We start from the raw sequence: 7,855 nt of genomic DNA on the forward strand, positions 1-7,855 counted from the left end.
TCAAAAGATCTAGATGAAAAGATCTATGACTTTTTGATTCTTCATGACATGACCCCTTTTTAAAAATTAGCTGGCACCACCAGCTTTTTGTGAAAGTAATATCAGGAAATCATTTTCCTTCACCATTCATCACTGTTATCTCGTGTGACATGGTTTGAGTGTTTTTTAGAGCCTTCTTTGAAATCGGCTAGCTGTTGGCTTTACTGGTCTAAAGGAACATAAATCCTAATACGTTTAACTTTAAATGTCTGGCAACAAACAATTCACCAAAAATATATCTGCACCCCTCGCTCATTGCTGGCTTGCATCTTAATTAAGACTCTGTCTGACAGCATCAATACATCACTTCAGACTGAGATGATTATGGAGTCAAAATGACAGGTATCTTGGGCTTTCACAAACAGTCTAATCAGATTCCGGTGCAATAAATAAGGTGAGGTCCACCGGGCCACTGCAGAGCCTTCTTCTCATCAGGTGGGCATAAACAATCTACCGTGATCGAAATGGGATATCACTTATCACAGAGACAAACAGCAGAGATTAAGGGACTAGACAGAAGACGCGCAGGGGAGGATATGTGGGAGGGTGCTAACACAATTACACCCATACACACAATCCTCCAGTTACCGGCAAGCTGCCCAGTGCCCGGAGATAAGTCTAACAAAGGCAGGTCATTCCCTTATTCAGAGTTCTTCATCATTGAACCGAAGAGCCCTGGCTCCATTCATGAAGTGATGAATTGGAGAGACTTTGTCCAATAGTTTACCTAGTCATGATTCTCTTGACTGTTTCCTCAGTGACTCACCAGAGAGTGATGTGAATGTGTCTATTAAAAGCAAGACCCAGACCTTTTGACTTCACAGATTCATTTTTGTGTAAGTAAATCTATACTTCTAAATCGCACATGCTTTAAATGTGCACCATCTAAAATAGTTATATTGAAAATCTGGCAGATCTGCACAAGTGCATTTACAGGCAAAAATCATGCATGTTCAGTAAGTGTATGAGGCAGTTTCACAAATACAATGCATGGCCTAAAACAGGACTTTTAAAATGAAGTACTTTTATTATTTTCAACAAATGGTCAGTGAAAGTTAAAGGGTTAGTTTACCCAAAAATGACATTTCTGTCATTAAGTACTCACCCTCATGTCGTTCCAAACCCGTAAGACCTTCGACGAGGTGACGAGAATACTTTTTGGGCGCAAAAACAAAACAAAAATAAAGACTTTATTCAACAATTTCTTTTTTACCCTGTCAGTCTCCTACGCACTTGACACAATGGGAAATATATAACGTCCAAACGGCGGCTCAGTATTGGCTGACGTTGTTCATGTGTCTCATTTCGAAGGATGCGTCCTATGGAGGTCGCATTTGAAGGCTGTATACGTAATCGAGGCGGTATCATTTAAGAAAAGTAACCATTAGAACCGCAAAGTAAGAAACAGCATTTTACACCTCACAAGGAGTCAATTTTATTATGGTTATTTTTCTTAAATAAGACATCCTTGATGACGTATGCAACCTTCAAATGCGAGCTCCGGAGCACGGCCATTTTTTAACATTGATAATAATAAGAAGAAATGTTACTTGAGCACCAAATCTGCATATTAGAAGGATTTCTGTATCAGGGGAAACATGATTGGAGTAATGCTGATAATTCATTACATTTTAAAATATATTAAACTAAAATATATTCTAAAAACATTTCACAATATTACTGTTTTTACTGTATAATTAAGCTAATAAATGAGGCCTTAGTGAAGAGACTTTTTTCAAAAACATTTAAAGACATTTGTACCCACTCCAAACTTTTGAAAAGATCTTATAAATTCTAGCATGGGTTATGAAAAAGCATCTCAGATTCAAGACTGAAAAAAAAAACTAAAAAAAAACCTGAACTGTTGTGTTCTAACAACTATTGCATTCTCAATAATGATAAGAGAAATGAAAGAGGGAAAAAAAGTCTGGCAAAAAAAAACAGATTCTTCAAGAAAAGGATGAGGAAAGGATGCTTGTACTAAAATGAAACATGACGTACACCATAATTTTGCCTCTGAGGCAACACTCTGCAAAGTAAACATTTTAATCCCATTAGACGATCCTGAGGGGCCCTGTCCTGTTATTTATAGCTATATTCCATATTCTTTTTAAACCCACACATCTCCTTCTGAAAGACCCTTGATCTATTTTGTGTGGTCTAACGATTTATGGTTCATACATCACAGGGGGGAAGGGGTATAGCAAGTTTTGTCTTTGCCAGTTTATGACTAACACCAATTTAAGAAAAAAATACAAAACATGAATATGAATTAACTGACATTCAAACCAATAACACCCATTCAAACACTTTGACATGTAAAGTGGAAGATCATACAGACAGTTTGTCTCTTAATTAATTCAGGACTTACTCAACTCCACTTGCCATTCTGTGGCATTAGCATTTCAACTCTTTTTGATGTTCAATAAGGGCCTCCGGTTTTACTGGCCCCGAACTGCATCCACATGACTATGGAAAATGCTTTTCTCCTCGGAAAATGTGTTATTTGTCAGGTTTCCAGATCTTCTCATCCTACTTCCTGACACGTCACACGGGAATCTTTCACCACCTCCACTCATTTTGCGCCTGTTGGCTTGTGATACTCAGGCATGAATAAAATGAGACAGGTGATGGCACAATTCTACATCTATGAAGACATTATGGCGACTGAGGAGGGAGCAAACTCTTAATACTTAAAGGTGCCCTAGAACTTTTTTTAAAAAAAGACGTAATATAAGTCTAAGGTGTCCCCTGAATGTGTCTGTGAAGTTTCAGCTCAAAATACCCCATAGATTTTTTGGAATTCATTTTTTTAACTGCCTATTTCGGGGCATCATTATAAATGAGCCGATTCAGGGCTACTGGCCCTTTAATTCTCGTGCTCCACACCCACGGAGCGCGCGCTTGCCTTGAACAATGCATAAACAAAGTTTACACAGCTAATATAACCCTCAAATGGATCTTTACAAAGTGTTCGTCATGCATGCGTCGGATTATGTGAGTATTGTATACTGTTATATTGTTTACGTTAGATTCTGAATGAATTTGAGGCTGTGCTCCGTGGCTAACGGCTAATGCTACACTGTTGGAGAGATTTATAAAGAATGAAGTTGTGTTTATGAATTATACAGACTGCAAGTGTTTAATAATGAAAATAGTGACGGCTCTTGTCTCCGTGAATACAGTAAGAAACGATGGTAACTTTAACCACATTTAACAGTACATTAGCAACATGCTAACAAAACATTTAGAAAGACAATTTACAAATATCACTAAAAATATCATGATATCATGGATCATGTCAGTTATTATTGCTCCATCTGCCATTTTTCACTGTTTTCCTTGCTTACCTAGTCTGATGATTCAGCTGTGCACATCCAGATGTTAATGCCTGCCCTTGTCTAATGCCTTTCATAATGTTGGGAACATGGGCTGGCATATGCAAATATTGGGGGCGTACATATTAATGATCCTGACTGTTACGTAACAGTCGGTGTTATGTTGAGATTCGCCTGTTCTTCAGAGGTCTTTTAAACAATTGAGATTTATATAAGGAGAAAACAATGGATTTTGAGACTCACTGTATGTCTTTTCCATGTACTGAACTCTTGTTATTTGACTATGCCAAGATAAATTCAATTTTTCATTCGAGGGCACCTTTAATATATATGCCTTCTAAAATGCAAAATTCAAATAATAATAAAATACATAGGAAAGAGAAAACACTCTCCAACTTTGACAATTGATGAAAACAGAACCCATATAGGCTACTATTAAAGTGAGTCCACCACTGACAGGAAGCAACGTCAGAGCAGCACAACGGCTAACTAGATTCTTTTCCGCATCTAAATGATGTCTATTGAGTAATATATCCCCATGGTGGGTTAATGACCGATACTTTCTGTATTTATGACATCACCATGTGTGGGTGGAAATTGTTCCATTATCAGGGCCCTAAAAATAAAACACCAGATGGCCCTATAAAATGATTGGGAGCCTCGGATAGGAGACTCGCGTACGATAACATCAGGACCTCGTCTGAGATGTCAGTCTGTATGTTGTAGTTGAGCACAAAATGTAAAACTGAGCTTTATCTGTTATTAATAAAAAAATAAAAAAGTGAATATAAAATACAGTTGTCACACAAATCACTTTCAAAAGAACTGATTGATTACAATTATTTTCACAAAAATCACTGTTCCTTTCCATACCAGCATTTATTTCATTAGTGATCGAAATTCATAGCACAACAGAGGCACCCTGAGGACAGTTTGAGTACTGAGATACACACATAAACTCTGAACTGTGTGGACGATTTAAATTTGGCTGAAGGACGCTAAATTGGTCCTTCAAACATGGCCATTTATGAGTTTCATTTGTAACAGAAAAATAAGAATATGATATTTACACTGATTTGAGTTCACTTTCAGCTGTGGGATGGGAAGTAATTGTATGTTCCACAGCAATATTTTGGCGTGGAGTGATGCAATTTAGCTGTGAGGAAGGAAAAGACAGATCAAAGTGAATGACTTAGTGATCAGAGTCAGATGTTTTAAAAGTATGATATACTTTTGCCAGGAAATCTACTTCCTTTCAAATTCATGTCTATTTACAAGATCTGAGATGCTTGTGTTGCAATATATGCTTGATTGGTGGAAAAACAACGTTAATATTTTCATGTTTACATTTGTGTTATCAGTCCAAGAGATCCACTATGCTGTAAGCATATCTCAAATTCCAAGGATATGTGCAATACAGCATCAAAAAACTCACAATCCCACAGTCAAGCCAACTATGAGTCCCTGAGTGTGTGCTGGGGTTCATATCAGTTCCACAACTGTGGTCCCAGGCAGAGATACTCTGACTAAGAATTCACCTCAGGGCTTTGGCAGTGGCTAGATAGCATACGAAGAGGTTCAGCCAGAGGTGCTACTACCCAGAAGGCATATTCAAGGCATTTTGGTTGCAAAGGTGGTAGTTATGTGCTCAGCTTTTAATGTGTGCCATTGAAATCTTTACAGGATAAAGGCTTAATTATTATAGGTCTTCAGTATATGGGATCATCAAGTGCTTCAATCTGTTTTTGCAGGTTAAACCTTCTGTGTTGCATCACTAGAGAACCATGTAGACATTGACTTGAAACATAATTAATGATCAAGCAAACATCTTGTAACGCAAGTTATAGTATTAATCAGCCAATGTTATAGCTTTGTCATACATAAGGCACAAATTAGGCTACTATTGTTCAGTCCAGTTTGTTGCAACAGGGCTGTGGTGTAACATTTGAAGTCAGCTGTTTTTCTATTTGAAGAATTCCACTGCTAAATAACAATGACTAATAATAGGATATAAATAAAACAGCAATAGTTCCATGTTAGGCTAATAATAAATGATCAAACAGAACATAGAAATCTTAAAGGGGACCTATTATGCTCTGTTTTCAAAAGTCTTGATTTTATTTTATTAGTGCGTTTCGGAAATGTCACCTTCCTTACCATACCTGCAACTTACCATTTGTGCATGCCTTGGGTGGGAATTATGTAAATGAGGAATATTGTTCGGCTGCATCCGAAATCACATACTCTCTTGAGTGGGTACTTATTTTGATTAAGTAATTACTTCACAACCACTAAAAAGTATGTTATATAGCACGAATGTAATCCGGATGTAGCCTACTACATTTGCCATGATGTCATTATCATGTGTGACCTACCAGTATTAGTTGCTTCACTGCCATTCACAAATCCTCTCCCATGGCCTCAAAGTGTCCGTTGTATGCATACTTCAGAATCTTGCTGGAAGTAGAAGGTCATATGCATACATTTTGCCTACTCTTATTAGTGCTGTGAATTCGGACATATTTCTTTTGTCACATATTAGCTGTGTCCGAAACCACTCACTCGTTCACTCATTCACTAATCCCTATATAGTGTATGGCATTTGAGTGCACTATATCTGTATGGAGTGAACGAAATGAAGTGAGCGGACGCTGACGTATAGGCTACACTGTGTGTCGGAGAAATCTGTCTCAGAAACGGCTCGACACACGATAAAACTATTTTATCCTACATGTTATTTACATTATAAAACAATGTTAATAACAATAACAATCATAATGACTTTATTTTGTAATCATACATGCCTCTGTGCCAGCTTTGTAGTTTAATCGATGTATATTTTTTTGTCATGCTTAATGTGTTCATAATCATTTAATACTATAAAATACTGCAAACAAAAATAAACATATTAACAAGTGTATATAATTTCATGTATTTATCTTTTAATAAAGTTGTTAGAAACGCTCACGCTCACAGATGACGTGGTCTTTGAGCGCCCTCAGGCGACCGTTATGATTTGAATCGATTTGAATACGCTACCTATGATTAACGAATTTTTTTAAATCATCCACTAAATTATCTTTTAAAGTTTAATGAGTTAACAGTGCCACAAATTTTTAAAACACATTGCTGTTAGTAAAAACACATTAAATTGATTTAATGCCTACATAATATTTTAATAATAAAAATAATATTTTTATTAATATAATTTCATTTTTTTTAATTCATCTATATAATAATGTCCCCCTACATTTTAGTAGGTTTTATTCAAGTAGTGATTAATAAAAAATAAAAAAAAGTGTCGAATGAACATCGAATGTACACTCGAAATCAGAGAGAATTGTGGGTATAAAGTAGTGAACGAATGTAGGGAATGAAGTCGTTCACTCAGAATTCGGACACCACTACAAAATGGCCGACACCCGATATAGTGGACTATATAGTGGATAGGGAGCGGTTTCAGACACAGCCATTGTTTTTTTACCTACTATATAATAAGGAAGTATGCGATTTCAGAGGCAGCCATGTACATTCTCAGAAGAAAACTCAAGACTACAAATAATGTGTTTCAGGGAGTTCAAAAACAGTGCTTTACTGAGCTCCCTTTGTGCTTTGTAACTTTGCAGACCTTTTTCATGCTCAAACAGCAACATTACACCCTAAAAAAGGTTGAAACATATATATATATAAAAAAAGAAGCATAATAGGGCCCCTTTAAGAGATGGGTCGGCAACCTTATGGCACGCGGAAGGATAATCACAGAAGCACACACCTTAAGTCGAGTGAATGGATTGTCGGATCTGGTTAAAATCTCACTTTAATAGTATTTATAGCACCTAATTTAATAAAACATGCTGTGTTATTATGAGGAATGTTTATCTCAAAATATACGTGTATATGCAAGTTCAAAAGACTTTATTTAAATTAAATACACCTCTTTAGCTACTGTCAGTTGTCACGTGCCAGTGATTATCCTTATAGGCCCTAGGTTGCCAATCCCATTCAGAGTAGATTCAATATTTGAAATGCATTTCTTTTGACATTTTAGTAAGCTAAAGCAGGACCGTAACCACCATCATTGAGGACAAGTCCCCCCCAATAATTAGAAAAGGCCAAATTGTCCCCCGCAATATTTGATATTCTTGATTTAACAGAGGCCGCTCTGTTGTTAGGATTACAAAAAGTTGTGATCCTTTAAAAGTTACATATTTAGGCTGGTCTGCCTAGCATTGAAAGAGTGCGTTATAAGATGTAAGCAGCTAAACATTTAATATGTGACAACTGTTTTACGATAGAAATGTTAAGCGACTGGCAGTAATATCCAGTGATGCAAACTACAACATTTTTATGAAATTTCACCATTTTGAATTGAAAATATGCTATATATACAATATGCTTTTTTGCATTTGTTACATATTAGATATACGAATAAGAGTAAATGTGTGCGTATTTAAAAAAAATTAATAAATTATATATAT

The sequence above is a fragment of the Chanodichthys erythropterus genome, chromosome 9, assembly GCF_024489055.1.
Source record: "Chanodichthys erythropterus isolate Z2021 chromosome 9, ASM2448905v1, whole genome shotgun sequence".
In the NCBI taxonomy this organism is placed as follows: Eukaryota; Metazoa; Chordata; class Actinopteri; order Cypriniformes; family Xenocyprididae; genus Chanodichthys; species Chanodichthys erythropterus.